The sequence below is a fragment of the Mytilus trossulus genome, chromosome 3 (genome assembly GCF_036588685.1).
Source record: "Mytilus trossulus isolate FHL-02 chromosome 3, PNRI_Mtr1.1.1.hap1, whole genome shotgun sequence".
Taxonomy (NCBI): domain Eukaryota; kingdom Metazoa; phylum Mollusca; class Bivalvia; order Mytilida; family Mytilidae; genus Mytilus; species Mytilus trossulus.
Window position 1 is genome coordinate 17223336 of NC_086375.1, and position 18711 is coordinate 17242046.

The window sequence follows — 18711 nt, forward strand, 5'->3', positions numbered from 1 at the left end:
AAATGTATTATAAAGCATATATATACGATATACGTTCGAATTCGATTCATAAGGCTAGCACATTTTGTATTGTGTTTCTTGACCATTTTTGATTACGTCAAGAGCAGATTATTCAGAGAGAAGGCAAAATGCCACTATCCAGATTTGCGATGTTTAAGTTCTATTTTGCCCGAAGGTATTGCTAAGACCGCGTGGCCTAATGGATAAGGCGTCTGACTTCGAATCAGAAGATTGCGAGTTCGAGTCTCGTCGTGGTCGAAGACTTTTTGCAGTAGCATGACCGAGGAATTTCGGCAGGCGATTTCTAAATAGCGATCCGTATTCACACGGCAATGTCAAAGTCAGCACAAGTTTTCGATCAACAAATATAAGATATCTTTGCAAATACTTTTTTCTTCTTCCTGAAATGAGAAATAAAATGCAGTCACTATATATATTTACATCTTTTGTATATCTGATCAGATCAACCACACTCGTTTCGATGTAGAAATATAAGGCGTAAATTGAATGCGCGATCTTGAAACAGATCTTCAATGGAATCGGCATGCAGAGTCCGATTTCGTGTTTTGATTTTGCAAAAGACACTTTTTGCACGAAATTCACGGGTACGGCTGCGATCAAGTAAAATGAAAGCAGGATCTCGTGCACTTTTATAGACCACCGTTTATGAAATCGATTTATGTCTAATAAACATTAGGTGGCAAATATAAAACTCACTAGATTGCAGTTATCGTGTATTTTTCCGTCTTCTACAAATTGTCAAACGATACAATAAAAATTAACCGCCCAACGTGGGGCTCGAACCCACGACCCCGAGATTAAGAGTCTCGTGCTCTACCGACTGAGCTAGCCGGGCAGATGTATACCAATTGTAAAGAAATGGGTGTCGTTTGTAAGAAGCGGTTAATTAGTGCGATAGTTATTTTTGCGTCAACCTGTTTGCCCATGGCTATTTGTTACATCTAAAGAACAAATGCAAAACTATTTTATCAGTTCCATTGATTTTATATTGAAAAGCCACAAATTCTGTCACCTTTAGTGTGAAAACAATGTTGGCGCCAAAATCTCAGAAATGTTTCATTGTTAATATCGAGCCCAGTAATAATGTAAATGTATTATAAAGCATATATATACGATATACGTTCGAATTCGATTCATAAGGCTAGCACATTTTGTATTGTGTTTCTTGACCATTTTTGATTACGTCAAGAGCAGATTATTCAGAGAGAAGGCAAAATGCCACTATCCAGATTTGCGATGTTTAAGTTCTATTTTGCCCGAATGTATTGCTAAGACCGCGTGGCCTAATGGATAAGGCGTCTGACTTCGAATCAGAAGATTGCGAGTTCGAGTCTCGTCGTGGTCGAAGACTTTTTGCAGTAGCATGACCGAGGAATTTCGGCAGGCGATTTCTAAATAGCGATCCGTATTCACACGGCAATGTCAAAGTCAGCACAAGTTTTCGATCAACAAATATAAGATATCTTTGCAAATACTTTTTTCTTCTTCCTGAAATGAGAAATAAAATGCAGTCACTATATATATTTACATCTTTTGTATATCTGATCAGATCAACCACACTCGTTTCGATGTAGAAATATAAGGCGTAAATTGAATGCGCGATCTTGAAACAGATCTTCAATGGAATCGGCATGCAGAGTCCGATTTCGTGTTTTGATTTTGCAAAAGACACTTTTTGCACGAAATTCACGGGTACGGCTGCGATCAAGTAAAATGAAAGCAGGATCTCGTGCACTTTTATAGACCACCGTTTATGAAATCGATTTATGTCTAATAAACATTAGGTGGCAAATATAAAACTCACTAGATTGCAGTTATCGTGTATTTTTCCGTCTTCTACAAATTGTCAAACGATACAATAAAAATTAACCGCCCAACGTGGGGCTCGAACCCACGACCCCGAGATTAAGAGTCTCGTGCTCTACCGACTGAGCTAGCCGGGCAGATGTATACCAATTGTAAAGAAATGGGTGTCGTTTGTAAGAAGCGGTTAATTAGTGCGATAGTTATTTTTGCGTCAACCTGTTTGCCCATGGCTATTTGTTACATCTAAAGAACAAATGCAAAACTATTTTATCAGTTCCATTGATTTTATATTGAAAAGCCACAAATTCTGTCACCTTTAGTGTGAAAACAATGTTGGCGCCAAAATCTCAGAAATGTTTCATTGTTAATATCGAGCCCAGTAATAATGTAAATGTATTATAAAGCATATATATACGATATACGTTCGAATTCGATTCATAAGGCTAGCACATTTTGTATTGTGTTTCTTGACCATTTTTGATTACGTCAAGAGCAGATTATTCAGAGAGAAGGCAAAATGCCACTATCCAGATTTGCGATGTTTAAGTTCTATTTTGCCCGAAGGTATTGCTAAGACCGCGTGGCCTAATGGATAAGGCGTCTGACTTCGAATCAGAAGATTGCGAGTTCGAGTCTCGTCGTGGTCGAAGACTTTTTGCAGTAGCATGACCGAGGAATTTCGGCAGGCGATTTCTAAATAGCGATCCGTATTCACACGGCAATGTCAAAGTCAGCACAAGTTTTCGATCAACAAATATAAGATATCTTTGCAAATACTTTTTTCTTCTTCCTGAAATGAGAAATAAAATGCAGTCACTATATATATTTACATCTTTTGTATATCTGATCAGATCAACCACACTCGTTTCGATGTAGAAATATAAGGCGTAAATTGAATGCGCGATCTTGAAACAGATCTTCAATGGAATCGGCATGCAGAGTCCGATTTCGTGTTTTGATTTTGCAAAAGACACTTTTTGCACGAAATTCACGGGTACGGCTGCGATCAAGTAAAATGAAAGCAGGATCTCGTGCACTTTTATAGACCACCGTTTATGAAATCGATTTATGTCTAATAAACATTAGGTGGCAAATATAAAACTCACTAGATTGCAGTTATCGTGTATTTTTCCGTCTTCTACAAATTGTCAAACGATACAATAAAAATTAACCGCCCAACGTGGGGCTCGAACCCACGACCCCGAGATTAAGAGTCTCGTGCTCTACCGACTGAGCTAGCCGGGCAGATGTATACCAATTGTAAAGAAATGGGTGTCGTTTGTAAGAAGCGGTTAATTAGTGCGATAGTTATTTTTGCGTCAACCTGTTTGCCCATGGCTATTTGTTACATCTAAAGAACAAATGCAAAACTATTTTATCAGTTCCATTGATTTTATATTGAAAAGCCACAAATTCTGTCACCTTTAGTGTGAAAACAATGTTGGCGCCAAAATCTCAGAAATGTTTCATTGTTAATATCGAGCCCAGTAATAATGTAAATGTATTATAAAGCATATATATACGATATACGTTCGAATTCGATTCATAAGGCTAGCACATTTTGTATTGTGTTTCTTGACCATTTTTGATTACGTCAAGAGCAGATTATTCAGAGAGAAGGCAAAATGCCACTATCCAGATTTGCGATGTTTAAGTTCTATTTTGCCCGAATGTATTGCTAAGACCGCGTGGCCTAATGGATAAGGCGTCTGACTTCGAATCAGAAGATTGCGAGTTCGAGTCTCGTCGTGGTCGAAGACTTTTTGCAGTAGCATGACCGAGGAATTTCGGCAGGCGATTTCTAAATAGCGATCCGTATTCACACGGCAATGTCAAAGTCAGCACAAGTTTTCGATCAACAAATATAAGATATCTTTGCAAATACTTTTTTCTTCTTCCTGAAATGAGAAATAAAATGCAGTCACTATATATATTTACATCTTTTGTATATCTGATCAGATCAACCACACTCGTTTCGATGTAGAAATATAAGGCGTAAATTGAATGCGCGATCTTGAAACAGATCTTCAATGGAATCGGCATGCAGAGTCCGATTTCGTGTTTTGATTTTGCAAAAGACACTTTTTGCACGAAATTCACGGGTACGGCTGCGATCAAGTAAAATGAAAGCAGGATCTCGTGCACTTTTATAGACCACCGTTTATGAAATCGATTTATGTCTAATAAACATTAGGTGGCAAATATAAAACTCACTAGATTGCAGTTATCGTGTATTTTTCCGTCTTCTACAAATTGTCAAACGATACAATAAAAATTAACCGCCCAACGTGGGGCTCGAACCCACGACCCCGAGATTAAGAGTCTCGTGCTCTACCGACTGAGCTAGCCGGGCAGATGTATACCAATTGTAAAGAAATGGGTGTCGTTTGTAAGAAGCGGTTAATTAGTGCGATAGTTATTTTTGCGTCAACCTGTTTGCCCATGGCTATTTGTTACATCTAAAGAACAAATGCAAAACTATTTTATCAGTTCCATTGATTTTATATTGAAAAGCCACAAATTCTGTCACCTTTAGTGTGAAAACAATGTTGGCGCCAAAATCTCAGAAATGTTTCATTGTTAATATCGAGCCCAGTAATAATGTAAATGTATTATAAAGCATATATATACGATATACGTTCGAATTCGATTCATAAGGCTAGCACATTTTGTATTGTGTTTCTTGACCATTTTTGATTACGTCAAGAGCAGATTATTCAGAGAGAAGGCAAAATGCCACTATCCAGATTTGCGATGTTTAAGTTCTATTTTGCCCGAATGTATTGCTAAGACCGCGTGGCCTAATGGATAAGGCGTCTGACTTCGAATCAGAAGATTGCGAGTTCGAGTCTCGTCGTGGTCGAAGACTTTTTGCAGTAGCATGACCGAGGAATTTCGGCAGGCGATTTCTAAATAGCGATCCGTATTCACACGGCAATGTCAAAGTCAGCACAAGTTTTCGATCAACAAATATAAGATATCTTTGCAAATACTTTTTTCTTCTTCCTGAAATGAGAAATAAAATGCAGTCACTATATATATTTACATCTTTTGTATATCTGATCAGATCAACCACACTCGTTTCGATGTAGAAATATAAGGCGTAAATTGAATGCGCGATCTTGAAACAGATCTTCAATGGAATCGGCATGCAGAGTCCGATTTCGTGTTTTGATTTTGCAAAAGACACTTTTTGCACGAAATTCACGGGTACGGCTGCGATCAAGTAAAATGAAAGCAGGATCTCGTGCACTTTTATAGACCACCGTTTATGAAATCGATTTATGTCTAATAAACATTAGGTGGCAAATATAAAACTCACTAGATTGCAGTTATCGTGTATTTTTCCGTCTTCTACAAATTGTCAAACGATACAATAAAAATTAACCGCCCAACGTGGGGCTCGAACCCACGACCCCGAGATTAAGAGTCTCGTGCTCTACCGACTGAGCTAGCCGGGCAGATGTATACCAATTGTAAAGAAATGGGTGTCGTTTGTAAGAAGCGGTTAATTAGTGCGATAGTTATTTTTGCGTCAACCTGTTTGCCCATGGCTATTTGTTACATCTAAAGAACAAATGCAAAACTATTTTATCAGTTCCATTGATTTTATATTGAAAAGCCACAAATTCTGTCACCTTTAGTGTGAAAACAATGTTGGCGCCAAAATCTCAGAAATGTTTCATTGTTAATATCGAGCCCAGTAATAATGTAAATGTATTATAAAGCATATATATACGATATACGTTCGAATTCGATTCATAAGGCTAGCACATTTTGTATTGTGTTTCTTGACCATTTTTGATTACGTCAAGAGCAGATTATTCAGAGAGAAGGCAAAATGCCACTATCCAGATTTGCGATGTTTAAGTTCTATTTTGCCCGAATGTATTGCTAAGACCGCGTGGCCTAATGGATAAGGCGTCTGACTTCGAATCAGAAGATTGCGAGTTCGAGTCTCGTCGTGGTCGAAGACTTTTTGCAGTAGCATGACCGAGGAATTTCGGCAGGCGATTTCTAAATAGCGATCCGTATTCACACGGCAATGTCAAAGTCAGCACAAGTTTTCGATCAACAAATATAAGATATCTTTGCAAATACTTTTTTCTTCTTCCTGAAATGAGAAATAAAATGCAGTCACTATATATATTTACATCTTTTGTATATCTGATCAGATCAACCACACTCGTTTCGATGTAGAAATATAAGGCGTAAATTGAATGCGCGATCTTGAAACAGATCTTCAATGGAATCGGCATGCAGAGTCCGATTTCGTGTTTTGATTTTGCAAAAGACACTTTTTGCACGAAATTCACGGGTACGGCTGCGATCAAGTAAAATGAAAGCAGGATCTCGTGCACTTTTATAGACCACCGTTTATGAAATCGATTTATGTCTAATAAACATTAGGTGGCAAATATAAAACTCACTAGATTGCAGTTATCGTGTATTTTTCCGTCTTCTACAAATTGTCAAACGATACAATAAAAATTAACCGCCCAACGTGGGGCTCGAACCCACGACCCCGAGATTAAGAGTCTCGTGCTCTACCGACTGAGCTAGCCGGGCAGATGTATACCAATTGTAAAGAAATGGGTGTCGTTTGTAAGAAGCGGTTAATTAGTGCGATAGTTATTTTTGCGTCAACCTGTTTGCCCATGGCTATTTGTTACATCTAAAGAACAAATGCAAAACTATTTTATCAGTTCCATTGATTTTATATTGAAAAGCCACAAATTCTGTCACCTTTAGTGTGAAAACAATGTTGGCGCCAAAATCTCAGAAATGTTTCATTGTTAATATCGAGCCCAGTAATAATGTAAATGTATTATAAAGCATATATATACGATATACGTTCGAATTCGATTCATAAGGCTAGCACATTTTGTATTGTGTTTCTTGACCATTTTTGATTACGTCAAGAGCAGATTATTCAGAGAGAAGGCAAAATGCCACTATCCAGATTTGCGATGTTTAAGTTCTATTTTGCCCGAATGTATTGCTAAGACCGCGTGGCCTAATGGATAAGGCGTCTGACTTCGAATCAGAAGATTGCGAGTTCGAGTCTCGTCGTGGTCGAAGACTTTTTGCAGTAGCATGACCGAGGAATTTCGGCAGGCGATTTCTAAATAGCGATCCGTATTCACACGGCAATGTCAAAGTCAGCACAAGTTTTCGATCAACAAATATAAGATATCTTTGCAAATACTTTTTTCTTCTTCCTGAAATGAGAAATAAAATGCAGTCACTATATATATTTACATCTTTTGTATATCTGATCAGATCAACCACACTCGTTTCGATGTAGAAATATAAGGCGTAAATTGAATGCGCGATCTTGAAACAGATCTTCAATGGAATCGGCATGCAGAGTCCGATTTCGTGTTTTGATTTTGCAAAAGACACTTTTTGCACGAAATTCACGGGTACGGCTGCGATCAAGTAAAATGAAAGCAGGATCTCGTGCACTTTTATAGACCACCGTTTATGAAATCGATTTATGTCTAATAAACATTAGGTGGCAAATATAAAACTCACTAGATTGCAGTTATCGTGTATTTTTCCGTCTTCTACAAATTGTCAAACGATACAATAAAAATTAACCGCCCAACGTGGGGCTCGAACCCACGACCCCGAGATTAAGAGTCTCGTGCTCTACCGACTGAGCTAGCCGGGCAGATGTATACCAATTGTAAAGAAATGGGTGTCGTTTGTAAGAAGCGGTTAATTAGTGCGATAGTTATTTTTGCGTCAACCTGTTTGCCCATGGCTATTTGTTACATCTAAAGAACAAATGCAAAACTATTTTATCAGTTCCATTGATTTTATATTGAAAAGCCACAAATTCTGTCACCTTTAGTGTGAAAACAATGTTGGCGCCAAAATCTCAGAAATGTTTCATTGTTAATATCGAGCCCAGTAATAATGTAAATGTATTATAAAGCATATATATACGATATACGTTCGAATTCGATTCATAAGGCTAGCACATTTTGTATTGTGTTTCTTGACCATTTTTGATTACGTCAAGAGCAGATTATTCAGAGAGAAGGCAAAATGCCACTATCCAGATTTGCGATGTTTAAGTTCTATTTTGCCCGAATGTATTGCTAAGACCGCGTGGCCTAATGGATAAGGCGTCTGACTTCGAATCAGAAGATTGCGAGTTCGAGTCTCGTCGTGGTCGAAGACTTTTTGCAGTAGCATGACCGAGGAATTTCGGCAGGCGATTTCTAAATAGCGATCCGTATTCACACGGCAATGTCAAAGTCAGCACAAGTTTTCGATCAACAAATATAAGATATCTTTGCAAATACTTTTTTCTTCTTCCTGAAATGAGAAATAAAATGCAGTCACTATATATATTTACATCTTTTGTATATCTGATCAGATCAACTACACTCGTTTCGATGTAGAAATATAAGGCGTAAATTGAATGCGCGATCTTGAAACAGATCTTCAATGGAATCGGCATGCAGAGTCCGATTTCGTGTTTTGATTTTGCAAAAGACACTTTTTGCACGAAATTCACGGGTACGGCTGCGATCAAGTAAAATGAAAGCAGGATCTCGTGCACTTTTATAGACCACCGTTTATGAAATCGATTTATGTCTAATAAACATTAGGTGGCAAATATAAAACTCACTAGATTGCAGTTATCGTGTATTTTTCCGTCTTCTACAAATTGTCAAACGATACAATAAAAATTAACCGCCCAACGTGGGGCTCGAACCCACGACCCCGAGATTAAGAGTCTCGTGCTCTACCGACTGAGCTAGCCGGGCAGATGTATACCAATTGTAAAGAAATGGGTGTCGTTTGTAAGAAGCGGTTAATTAGTGCGATAGTTATTTTTGCGTCAACCTGTTTGCCCATGGCTATTTGTTACATCTAAAGAACAAATGCAAAACTATTTTATCAGTTCCATTGATTTTATATTGAAAAGCCACAAATTCTGTCACCTTTAGTGTGAAAACAATGTTGGCGCCAAAATCTCAGAAATGTTTCATTGTTAATATCGAGCCCAGTAATAATGTAAATGTATTATAAAGCATATATATACGATATACGTTCGAATTCGATTCATAAGGCTAGCACATTTTGTATTGTGTTTCTTGACCATTTTTGATTACGTCAAGAGCAGATTATTCAGAGAGAAGGCAAAATGCCACTATCCAGATTTGCGATGTTTAAGTTCTATTTTGCCCGAATGTATTGCTAAGACCGCGTGGCCTAATGGATAAGGCGTCTGACTTCGAATCAGAAGATTGCGAGTTCGAGTCTCGTCGTGGTCGAAGACTTTTTGCAGTAGCATGACCGAGGAATTTCGGCAGGCGATTTCTAAATAGCGATCCGTATTCACACGGCAATGTCAAAGTCAGCACAAGTTTTCGATCAACAAATATAAGATATCTTTGCAAATACTTTTTTCTTCTTCCTGAAATGAGAAATAAAATGCAGTCACTATATATATTTACATCTTTTGTATATCTGATCAGATCAACCACACTCGTTTCGATGTAGAAATATAAGGCGTAAATTGAATGCGCGATCTTGAAACAGATCTTCAATGGAATCGGCATGCAGAGTCCGATTTCGTGTTTTGATTTTGCAAAAGACACTTTTTGCACGAAATTCACGGGTACGGCTGCGATCAAGTAAAATGAAAGCAGGATCTCGTGCACTTTTATAGACCACCGTTTATGAAATCGATTTATGTCTAATAAACATTAGGTGGCAAATATAAAACTCACTAGATTGCAGTTATCGTGTATTTTTCCGTCTTCTACAAATTGTCAAACGATACAATAAAAATTAACCGCCCAACGTGGGGCTCGAACCCACGACCCCGAGATTAAGAGTCTCGTGCTCTACCGACTGAGCTAGCCGGGCAGATGTATACCAATGGTAAAGAAATGGGTGTCGTTTGTAAGAAGCGGTTAATTAGTGCGATAGTTATTTTTGCGTCAACCTGTTTGCCCATGGCTATTTGTTACATCTAAAGAACAAATGCAAAACTATTTTATCAGTTCCATTGATTTTATATTGAAAAGCCACAAATTCTGTCACCTTTAGTGTGAAAACAATGTTGGCGCCAAAATCTCAGAAATGTTTCATTGTTAATATCGAGCCCAGTAATAATGTAAATGTATTATAAAGCATATATATACGATATACGTTCGAATTCGATTCATAAGGCTAGCACATTTTGTATTGTGTTTCTTGACCATTTTTGATTACGTCAAGAGCAGATTATTCAGAGAGAAGGCAAAATGCCACTATCCAGATTTGCGATGTTTAAGTTCTATTTTGCCCGAATGTATTGCTAAGACCGCGTGGCCTAATGGATAAGGCGTCTGACTTCGAATCAGAAGATTGCGAGTTCGAGTCTCGTCGTGGTCGAAGACTTTTTGCAGTAGCATGACCGAGGAATTTCGGCAGGCGATTTCTAAATAGCGATCCGTATTCACACGGCAATGTCAAAGTCAGCACAAGTTTTCGATCAACAAATATAAGATATCTTTGCAAATACTTTTTTCTTCTTCCTGAAATGAGAAATAAAATGCAGTCACTATATATATTTACATCTTTTGTATATCTGATCAGATCAACCACACTCGTTTCGATGTAGAAATATAAGGCGTAAATTGAATGCGCGATCTTGAAACAGATCTTCAATGGAATCGGCATGCAGAGTCCGATTTCGTGTTTTGATTTTGCAAAAGACACTTTTTGCACGAAATTCACGGGTACGGCTGCGATCAAGTAAAATGAAAGCAGGATCTCGTGCACTTTTATAGACCACCGTTTATGAAATCGATTTATGTCTAATAAACATTAGGTGGCAAATATAAAACTCACTAGATTGCAGTTATCGTGTATTTTTCCGTCTTCTACAAATTGTCAAACGATACAATAAAAATTAACCGCCCAACGTGGGGCTCGAACCCACGACCCCGAGATTAAGAGTCTCGTGCTCTACCGACTGAGCTAGCCGGGCAGATGTATACCAATTGTAAAGAAATGGGTGTCGTTTGTAAGAAGCGGTTAATTAGTGCGATAGTTATTTTTGCGTCAACCTGTTTGCCCATGGCTATTTGTTACATCTAAAGAACAAATGCAAAACTATTTTATCAGTTCCATTGATTTTATATTGAAAAGCCACAAATTCTGTCACCTTTAGTGTGAAAACAATGTTGGCGCCAAAATCTCAGAAATGTTTCATTGTTAATATCGAGCCCAGTAATAATGTAAATGTATTATAAAGCATATATATACGATATACGTTCGAATTCGATTCATAAGGCTAGCACATTTTGTATTGTGTTTCTTGACCATTTTTGATTACGTCAAGAGCAGATTATTCAGAGAGAAGGCAAAATGCCACTATCCAGATTTGCGATGTTTAAGTTCTATTTTGCCCGAATGTATTGCTAAGACCGCGTGGCCTAATGGATAAGGCGTCTGACTTCGAATCAGAAGATTGCGAGTTCGAGTCTCGTCGTGGTCGAAGACTTTTTGCAGTAGCATGACCGAGGAATTTCGGCAGGCGATTTCTAAATAGCGATCCGTATTCACACGGCAATGTCAAAGTCAGCACAAGTTTTCGATCAACAAATATAAGATATCTTTGCAAATACTTTTTTCTTCTTCCTGAAATGAGAAATAAAATGCAGTCACTATATATATTTACATCTTTTGTATATCTGATCAGATCAACCACACTCGTTTCGATGTAGAAATATAAGGCGTAAATTGAATGCGCGATCTTGAAACAGATCTTCAATGGAATCGGCATGCAGAGTCCGATTTCGTGTTTTGATTTTGCAAAAGACACTTTTTGCACGAAATTCACGGGTACGGCTGCGATCAAGTAAAATGAAAGCAGGATCTCGTGCACTTTTATAGACCACCGTTTATGAAATCGATTTATGTCTAATAAACATTAGGTGGCAAATATAAAACTCACTAGATTGCAGTTATCGTGTATTTTTCCGTCTTCTACAAATTGTCAAACGATACAATAAAAATTAACCGCCCAACGTGGGGCTCGAACCCACGACCCCGAGATTAAGAGTCTCGTGCTCTACCGACTGAGCTAGCCGGGCAGATGTATACCAATTGTAAAGAAATGGGTGTCGTTTGTAAGAAGCGGTTAATTAGTGCGATAGTTATTTTTGCGTCAACCTGTTTGCCCATGGCTATTTGTTACATCTAAAGAACAAATGCAAAACTATTTTATCAGTTCCATTGATTTTATATTGAAAAGCCACAAATTCTGTCACCTTTAGTGTGAAAACAATGTTGGCGCCAAAATCTCAGAAATGTTTCATTGTTAATATCGAGCCCAGTAATAATGTAAATGTATTATAAAGCATATATATACGATATACGTTCGAATTCGATTCATAAGGCTAGCACATTTTGTATTGTGTTTCTTGACCATTTTTGATTACGTCAAGAGCAGATTATTCAGAGAGAAGGCAAAATGCCACTATCCAGATTTGCGATGTTTAAGTTCTATTTTGCCCGAATGTATTGCTAAGACCGCGTGGCCTAATGGATAAGGCGTCTGACTTCGAATCAGAAGATTGCGAGTTCGAGTCTCGTCGTGGTCGAAGACTTTTTGCAGTAGCATGACCGAGGAATTTCGGCAGGCGATTTCTAAATAGCGATCCGTATTCACACGGCAATGTCAAAGTCAGCACAAGTTTTCGATCAACAAATATAAGATATCTTTGCAAATACTTTTTTCTTCTTCCTGAAATGAGAAATAAAATGCAGTCACTATATATATTTACATCTTTTGTATATCTGATCAGATCAACCACACTCGTTTCGATGTAGAAATATAAGGCGTAAATTGAATGCGCGATCATGAAACAGATCTTCAATGGAATCGGCATGCAGAGTCCGATTTCGTGTTTTGATTTTGCAAAAGACACTTTTTGCACGAAATTCACGGGTACGGCTGCGATCAAGTAAAATGAAAGCAGGATCTCGTGCACTTTTATAGACCACCGTTTATGAAATCGATTTATGTCTAATAAACATTAGGTGGCAAATATAAAACTCACTAGATTGCAGTTATCGTGTATTTTTCCGTCTTCTACAAATTGTCAAACGATACAATAAAAATTAACCGCCCAACGTGGGGCTCGAACCCACGACCCCGAGATTAAGAGTCTCGTGCTCTACCGACTGAGCTAGCCGGGCAGATGTATACCAATTGTAAAGAAATGGGTGTCGTTTGTAAGAAGCGGTTAATTAGTGCGATAGTTATTTTTGCGTCAACCTGTTTGCCCATGGCTATTTGTTACATCTAAAGAACAAATGCAAAACTATTTTATCAGTTCCATTGATTTTATATTGAAAAGCCACAAATTCTGTCACCTTTAGTGTGAAAACAATGTTGGCGCCAAAATCTCAGAAATGTTTCATTGTTAATATCGAGCCCAGTAATAATGTAAATGTATTATAAAGCATATATATACGATATACGTTCGAATTCGATTCATAAGGCTAGCACATTTTGTATTGTGTTTCTTGACCATTTTTGATTACGTCAAGAGCAGATTATTCAGAGAGAAGGCAAAATGCCACTATCCAGATTTGCGATGTTTAAGTTCTATTTTGCCCGAATGTATTGCTAAGACCGCGTGGCCTAATGGATAAGGCGTATGACTTCGAATGAGAAGATTGCGAGTTCGAGTCTCGTCGTGGTCGAAGACTTTTTGCAGTAGCATGACCGAGGAATTTCGGCAGGCGATTTCTAAATAGCGATCCGTATTCACACGGCAATGTCAAAGTCAGCACAAGTTTTCGATCAACAAATATAAGATATCTTTGCAAATACTTTTTTCTTCTTCCTGAAATGAGAAATAAAATGCAGTCACTATATATATTTACATCTTTTGTATATCTGATCAGATCAACCACACTCGTTTCGATGTAGAAATATAAGGCGTAAATTGAATGCGCGATCTTGAAACAGATCTTCAATGGAATCGGCATGCAGAGTCCGATTTCGTGTTTTGATTTTGCAAAAGACACTTTTTGCACGAAATTCACGGGTACGGCTGCGATCAAGTAAAATGAAAGCAGGATCTCGTGCACTTTTATAGACCACCGTTTATGAAATCGATTTATGTCTAATAAACATTAGGTGGCAAATATAAAACTCACTAGATTGCAGTTATCGTGTATTTTTCCGTCTTCTACAAATTGTCAAACGATACAATAAAAATTAACCGCCCAACGTGGGGCTCGAACCCACGACCCCGAGATTAAGAGTCTCGTGCTCTACCGACTGAGCTAGCCGGGCAGATGTATACCAATTGTAAAGAAATGGGTGTCGTTTGTAAGAAGCGGTTAATTAGTGCGATAGTTATTTTTGCGTCAACCTGTTTGCCCATGGCTATTTGTTACATCTAAAGAACAAATGCAAAACTATTTTATCAGTTCCATTGATTTTATATTGAAAAGCCACAAATTCTGTCACCTTTAGTGTGAAAACAATGTTGGCGCCAAAATCTCAGAAATGTTTCATTGTTAATATCGAGCCCAGTAATAATGTAAATGTATTATAAAGCATATATATACGATATACGTTCGAATTCGATTCATAAGGCTAGCACATTTTGTGTTGTGTTTCTTGACCATTTTTGATTACGTCAAGAGCAGATTATTCAGAGAGAAGGCAAAATGCCACTATCCAGATTTGCGATGTTTAAGTTCTATTTTGCCCGAATGTATTGCTAAGACCGCGTGGCCTAATGGATAAGGCGTCTGACTTCGAATCAGAAGATTGCGAGTTCGAGTCTCGTCGTGGTCGAAGACTTTTTGCAGTAGCATGACCGAGGAATTTCGGCAGGCGATTTCTAAATAGCGATCCGTATTCACACGGCAATGTCAAAGTCAGCACAAGTTTTCGATCAACAAATATAAGATATCTTTGCAAATACTTTTTTCTTCTTCCTGAAATGAGAAATAAAATGCAGTCACTATATATATTTACATCTTTTGTATATCTGATCAGATCAACCACACTCGTTTCGATGTAGAAATATAAGGCGTAAATTGAATGCGCGATCTTGAAACAGATCTTCAATGGAATCGGCATGCAGAGTCCGATTTCGTGTTTTGATTTTGCAAAAGACACTTTTTGCACGAAATTCACGGGTACGGCTGCGATCAAGTAAAATGAAAGCAGGATCTCGTGCACTTTTATAGACCACCGTTTATGAAATCGATTTATGTCTAATAAACATTAGGTGGCAAATATAAAACTCACTAGATTGCAGTTATCGTGTATTTTTCCGTCTTCTACAAATTGTCAAACGATACAATAAAAATTAACCGCCCAACGTGGGGCTCGAACCCACGACCCCGAGATTAAGAGTCTCGTGCTCTACCGACTGAGCTAGCCGGGCAGATGTATACCAATTGTAAAGAAATGGGTGTCGTTTGTAAGAAGCGGTTAATTAGTGCGATAGTTATTTTTGCGTCAACCTGTTTGCCCATGGCTATTTGTTACATCTAAAGAACAAATGCAAAACTATTTTATCAGTTCCATTGATTTTATATTGAAAAGCCACAAATTCTGTCACCTTTAGTGTGAAAACAATGTTGGCGCCAAAATCTCAGAAATGTTTCATTGTTAATATCGAGCCCAGTAATAATGTAAATGTATTATAAAGCATATATATACGATATACGTTCGAATTCGATTCATAAGGCTAGCACATTTTGTATTGTGTTTCTTGACCATTTTTGATTACGTCAAGAGCAGATTATTCAGAGAGAAGGCAAAATGCCACTATCCAGATTTGCGATGTTTAAGTTCTATTTTGCCCGAATGTATTGCTAAGACCGCGTGGCCTAATGGATAAGGCGTCTGACTTCGAATCAGAAGATTGCGAGTTCGAGTCTCGTCGTGGTCGAAGACTTTTTGCAGTAGCATGACCGAGGAATTTCGGCAGGCGATTTCTAAATAGCGATCCGTATTCACACGGCAATGTCAAAGTCAGCACAAGTTTTCGATCAACAAATATAAGATATCTTTGCAAATACTTTTTTCTTCTTCCTGAAATGAGAAATAAAATGCAGTCACTATATATATTTACATCTTTTGTATATCTGATCAGATCAACCACACTCGTTTCGATGTAGAAATATAAGGCGTAAATTGAATGCGCGATCATGAAACAGATCTTCAATGGAATCGGCATGCAGAGTCCGATTTCGTGTTTTGATTTTGCAAAAGACACTTTTTGCACGAAATTCACGGGTACGGCTGCGATCAAGTAAAATGAAAGCAGGATCTCGTGCACTTTTATAGACCACCGTTTATGAAATCGATTTATGTCTAATAAACATTAGGTGGCAAATATAAAACTCACTAGATTGCAGTTATCGTGTATTTTTCCGTCTTCTACAAATTGTCAAACGATACAATAAAAATTAACCGCCCAACGTGGGGCTCGAACCCACGACCCCGAGATTAAGAGTCTCGTGCTCTACCGACTGAGCTAGCCGGGCAGATGTATACCAATTGTAAAGAAATGGGTGTCGTTTGTAAGAAGCGGTTAATTAGTGCGATAGTTATTTTTGCGTCAACCTGTTTGCCCATGGCTATTTGTTACATCTAAAGAACAAATGCAAAACTATTTTATCAGTTCCATTGATTTTATATTGAAAAGCCACAAATTCTGTCACCTTTAGTGTGAAAACAATGTTGGCGCCAAAATCTCAGAAATGTTTCATTGTTAATATCGAGCCCAGTAATAATGTAAATGTATTATAAAGCATATATATACGATATACGTTCGAATTCGATTCATAAGGCTAGCACATTTTGTATTGTGTTTCTTGACCATTTTTGATTACGTCAAGAGCAGATTATTCAGAGAGAAGGCAAAATGCCACTATCCAGATTTGCGATGTTTAAGTTCTATTTTGCCCGAATGTATTGCTAAGACCGCGTGGCCTAATGGATAAGGCGTCTGACTTCGAATCAGAAGATTGCGAGTTCGAGTCTCGTCGTGGTCGAAGACTTTTTGCAGTAGCATGACCGAGGAATTTCGGCAGGCGATTTCTAAATAGCGATCCGTATTCACACGGCAATGTCAAAGTCAGCACAAGTTTTCGATCAACAAATATAAGATATCTTTGCAAATACTTTTTTCTTCTTCCTGAAATGAGAAATAAAATGCAGTCACTATATATATTTACATCTTTTGTATATCTGATCAGATCAACCACACTCGTTTCGATGTAGAAATATAAGGCGTAAATTGAATGCGCGATCTTGAAACAGATCTTCAATGGAATCGGCATGCAGAGTCCGATTTCGTGTTTTGATTTTGCAAAAGACACTTTTTGCACGAAATTCACGGGTACGGCTGCGATCAAGTAAAATGAAAGCAGGATCTCGTGCACTTTTATAGACCACCGTTTATGAAATCGATTTATGTCTAATAAACATTAGGTGGCAAATATAAAACTCACTAGATTGCAGTTATCGTGTATTTTTCCGTCTTCTACAAATTGTCAAACGATACAATAAAAATTAACCGCCCAACGTGGGGCTCGAACCCACGACCCCGAGATTAAGAGTCTCGTGCTCTACCGACTGAGCTAGCCGGGCAGATGTATACCAATTGTAAAGAAATGGGTGTCGTTTGTAAGAAGCGGTTAATTAGTGCGATAGTTATTTTTGCGTCAACCTGTTTGCCCATGGCTATTTGTTACATCTAAAGAACAAATGCAAAACTATTTTATCAGTTCCATTGATTTTATATTGAAAAGCCACAAATTCTGTCACCTTTAGTGTGAAAACAATGTTGGCGCCAAAATCTCAGAAATGTTTCATTGTTAATATCGAGCCCAGTAATAATGTAAATGTATTATAAAGCATATATATACGATATACGTTCGAATTCGATTCATAAGGCTAGCACATTTTGTATTGTGTTTCTTGACCATTTTTGATTACGTCAAGAGCAGATTATTCAGAGAGAAGGCAAAATGCCACTATCCAGATTTGCGATGTTTAAGTTCTATTTTGCCCGAATGTATTGCTAAGACCGCGTGGCCTAATGGATAAGGCGTCTGACTTCGAATCAGAAGATTGCGAGTTCGAGTCTCGTCGTGGTCGAAGACTTTTTGCAGTAGCATGACCGAGGAATTTCGGCAGGCGATTTCTAAATAGCGATCCGTATTCACACGGCAATGTCAAAGTCAGCACAAGTTTTCGATCAACAAATATAAGATATCTTTGCAAATACTTTTTTCTTCTTCCTGAAATGAGAAATAAAATGCAGTCACTATATATATTTACATCTTTTGTATATCTGATCAGATCAACCACACTCGTTTCGATGTAGAAATATAAGGCGTAAATTGAATGCGCGATCTTGAAACAGATCTTCAATGGAATCGGCATGCAGAGTCCGATTTCGTGTTTTGATTTTGCAAAAGACACTTTTTGCACGAAATTCACGGGTACGGCTGCGATCAAGTAAAATGAAAGCAGGATCTCGTGCACTTTTATAGACCACCGTTTATGAAATCGATTTATGTCTAATAAACATTAGGTGGCAAATATAAAACTCACTAGATTGCAGTTATCGTGTATTTTTCCGTCTTCTACAAATTGTCAAACGATACAATAAAAATTAACCGCCCAACGTGGGGCTCGAACCCACGACCCCGAGATTAAGAGTCTCGTGCTCTACCGACTGAGCTAGCCGGGCAGATGTATACCAATTGTAAAGAAATGGGTGTCGTTTGTAAGAAGCGGTTAATTAGTGCGATAGTTATTTTTGCGTCAACCTGTTTGCCCATGGCTATTTGTTACATCTAAAGAACAAATGCAAAACT

General features: G+C 38.0%; 33 non-coding genes across 33 annotated transcripts; 16 read left to right on the forward strand and 17 right to left on the reverse strand.

The window, feature by feature from the left end:
• Positions 1-185: 185 nt before the first annotated feature.
• Positions 186-258, forward strand: Trnar-ucg (transfer RNA arginine (anticodon UCG)). Its single transcript has one exon. It is a non-coding gene; the product is annotated as a tRNA-Arg (tRNA).
• Positions 259-783: 525 nt separating this feature from the next.
• Positions 784-856, reverse strand: Trnak-cuu (transfer RNA lysine (anticodon CUU)). Its single transcript has one exon. It is a non-coding gene; the product is annotated as a tRNA-Lys (tRNA).
• A 437-nt stretch (positions 857-1293) lies between these two features.
• On the forward strand, positions 1294-1366 carry Trnar-ucg (transfer RNA arginine (anticodon UCG)). The gene has a single exon. It is a non-coding gene; the product is annotated as a tRNA-Arg (tRNA).
• Positions 1367-1891: 525 nt separating this feature from the next.
• Trnak-cuu (transfer RNA lysine (anticodon CUU)) lies at positions 1892-1964 on the reverse strand. The gene has a single exon. It is a non-coding gene; the product is annotated as a tRNA-Lys (tRNA).
• A 437-nt stretch (positions 1965-2401) lies between these two features.
• On the forward strand, positions 2402-2474 carry Trnar-ucg (transfer RNA arginine (anticodon UCG)). Its single transcript has one exon. It is a non-coding gene; the product is annotated as a tRNA-Arg (tRNA).
• Positions 2475-2999: 525 nt separating this feature from the next.
• On the reverse strand, positions 3000-3072 carry Trnak-cuu (transfer RNA lysine (anticodon CUU)). The gene has a single exon. It is a non-coding gene; the product is annotated as a tRNA-Lys (tRNA).
• A 437-nt stretch (positions 3073-3509) lies between these two features.
• Positions 3510-3582, forward strand: Trnar-ucg (transfer RNA arginine (anticodon UCG)). The gene has a single exon. It is a non-coding gene; the product is annotated as a tRNA-Arg (tRNA).
• A 525-nt stretch (positions 3583-4107) lies between these two features.
• Trnak-cuu (transfer RNA lysine (anticodon CUU)) lies at positions 4108-4180 on the reverse strand. The gene has a single exon. It is a non-coding gene; the product is annotated as a tRNA-Lys (tRNA).
• A 437-nt stretch (positions 4181-4617) lies between these two features.
• On the forward strand, positions 4618-4690 carry Trnar-ucg (transfer RNA arginine (anticodon UCG)). The gene has a single exon. It is a non-coding gene; the product is annotated as a tRNA-Arg (tRNA).
• Positions 4691-5215: 525 nt separating this feature from the next.
• Positions 5216-5288, reverse strand: Trnak-cuu (transfer RNA lysine (anticodon CUU)). The gene has a single exon. It is a non-coding gene; the product is annotated as a tRNA-Lys (tRNA).
• Positions 5289-5725: 437 nt separating this feature from the next.
• On the forward strand, positions 5726-5798 carry Trnar-ucg (transfer RNA arginine (anticodon UCG)). The gene has a single exon. It is a non-coding gene; the product is annotated as a tRNA-Arg (tRNA).
• Positions 5799-6323: 525 nt separating this feature from the next.
• Positions 6324-6396, reverse strand: Trnak-cuu (transfer RNA lysine (anticodon CUU)). The gene has a single exon. It is a non-coding gene; the product is annotated as a tRNA-Lys (tRNA).
• Positions 6397-6833: 437 nt separating this feature from the next.
• Trnar-ucg (transfer RNA arginine (anticodon UCG)) lies at positions 6834-6906 on the forward strand. The gene has a single exon. It is a non-coding gene; the product is annotated as a tRNA-Arg (tRNA).
• A 525-nt stretch (positions 6907-7431) lies between these two features.
• Trnak-cuu (transfer RNA lysine (anticodon CUU)) lies at positions 7432-7504 on the reverse strand. Its single transcript has one exon. It is a non-coding gene; the product is annotated as a tRNA-Lys (tRNA).
• A 437-nt stretch (positions 7505-7941) lies between these two features.
• On the forward strand, positions 7942-8014 carry Trnar-ucg (transfer RNA arginine (anticodon UCG)). The gene has a single exon. It is a non-coding gene; the product is annotated as a tRNA-Arg (tRNA).
• Positions 8015-8539: 525 nt separating this feature from the next.
• Positions 8540-8612, reverse strand: Trnak-cuu (transfer RNA lysine (anticodon CUU)). Its single transcript has one exon. It is a non-coding gene; the product is annotated as a tRNA-Lys (tRNA).
• Positions 8613-9049: 437 nt separating this feature from the next.
• Positions 9050-9122, forward strand: Trnar-ucg (transfer RNA arginine (anticodon UCG)). The gene has a single exon. It is a non-coding gene; the product is annotated as a tRNA-Arg (tRNA).
• Positions 9123-9647: 525 nt separating this feature from the next.
• On the reverse strand, positions 9648-9720 carry Trnak-cuu (transfer RNA lysine (anticodon CUU)). Its single transcript has one exon. It is a non-coding gene; the product is annotated as a tRNA-Lys (tRNA).
• Positions 9721-10157: 437 nt separating this feature from the next.
• Trnar-ucg (transfer RNA arginine (anticodon UCG)) lies at positions 10158-10230 on the forward strand. The gene has a single exon. It is a non-coding gene; the product is annotated as a tRNA-Arg (tRNA).
• A 525-nt stretch (positions 10231-10755) lies between these two features.
• Trnak-cuu (transfer RNA lysine (anticodon CUU)) lies at positions 10756-10828 on the reverse strand. Its single transcript has one exon. It is a non-coding gene; the product is annotated as a tRNA-Lys (tRNA).
• Positions 10829-11265: 437 nt separating this feature from the next.
• Trnar-ucg (transfer RNA arginine (anticodon UCG)) lies at positions 11266-11338 on the forward strand. The gene has a single exon. It is a non-coding gene; the product is annotated as a tRNA-Arg (tRNA).
• Positions 11339-11863: 525 nt separating this feature from the next.
• Positions 11864-11936, reverse strand: Trnak-cuu (transfer RNA lysine (anticodon CUU)). The gene has a single exon. It is a non-coding gene; the product is annotated as a tRNA-Lys (tRNA).
• Positions 11937-12373: 437 nt separating this feature from the next.
• Trnar-ucg (transfer RNA arginine (anticodon UCG)) lies at positions 12374-12446 on the forward strand. The gene has a single exon. It is a non-coding gene; the product is annotated as a tRNA-Arg (tRNA).
• A 525-nt stretch (positions 12447-12971) lies between these two features.
• Trnak-cuu (transfer RNA lysine (anticodon CUU)) lies at positions 12972-13044 on the reverse strand. Its single transcript has one exon. It is a non-coding gene; the product is annotated as a tRNA-Lys (tRNA).
• A 1035-nt stretch (positions 13045-14079) lies between these two features.
• Positions 14080-14152, reverse strand: Trnak-cuu (transfer RNA lysine (anticodon CUU)). The gene has a single exon. It is a non-coding gene; the product is annotated as a tRNA-Lys (tRNA).
• A 437-nt stretch (positions 14153-14589) lies between these two features.
• Trnar-ucg (transfer RNA arginine (anticodon UCG)) lies at positions 14590-14662 on the forward strand. Its single transcript has one exon. It is a non-coding gene; the product is annotated as a tRNA-Arg (tRNA).
• A 525-nt stretch (positions 14663-15187) lies between these two features.
• On the reverse strand, positions 15188-15260 carry Trnak-cuu (transfer RNA lysine (anticodon CUU)). Its single transcript has one exon. It is a non-coding gene; the product is annotated as a tRNA-Lys (tRNA).
• Positions 15261-15697: 437 nt separating this feature from the next.
• Positions 15698-15770, forward strand: Trnar-ucg (transfer RNA arginine (anticodon UCG)). Its single transcript has one exon. It is a non-coding gene; the product is annotated as a tRNA-Arg (tRNA).
• A 525-nt stretch (positions 15771-16295) lies between these two features.
• Positions 16296-16368, reverse strand: Trnak-cuu (transfer RNA lysine (anticodon CUU)). Its single transcript has one exon. It is a non-coding gene; the product is annotated as a tRNA-Lys (tRNA).
• Positions 16369-16805: 437 nt separating this feature from the next.
• Trnar-ucg (transfer RNA arginine (anticodon UCG)) lies at positions 16806-16878 on the forward strand. The gene has a single exon. It is a non-coding gene; the product is annotated as a tRNA-Arg (tRNA).
• A 525-nt stretch (positions 16879-17403) lies between these two features.
• Trnak-cuu (transfer RNA lysine (anticodon CUU)) lies at positions 17404-17476 on the reverse strand. Its single transcript has one exon. It is a non-coding gene; the product is annotated as a tRNA-Lys (tRNA).
• Positions 17477-17913: 437 nt separating this feature from the next.
• Positions 17914-17986, forward strand: Trnar-ucg (transfer RNA arginine (anticodon UCG)). Its single transcript has one exon. It is a non-coding gene; the product is annotated as a tRNA-Arg (tRNA).
• A 525-nt stretch (positions 17987-18511) lies between these two features.
• Trnak-cuu (transfer RNA lysine (anticodon CUU)) lies at positions 18512-18584 on the reverse strand. Its single transcript has one exon. It is a non-coding gene; the product is annotated as a tRNA-Lys (tRNA).
• Positions 18585-18711: the final 127 nt, after the last annotated feature.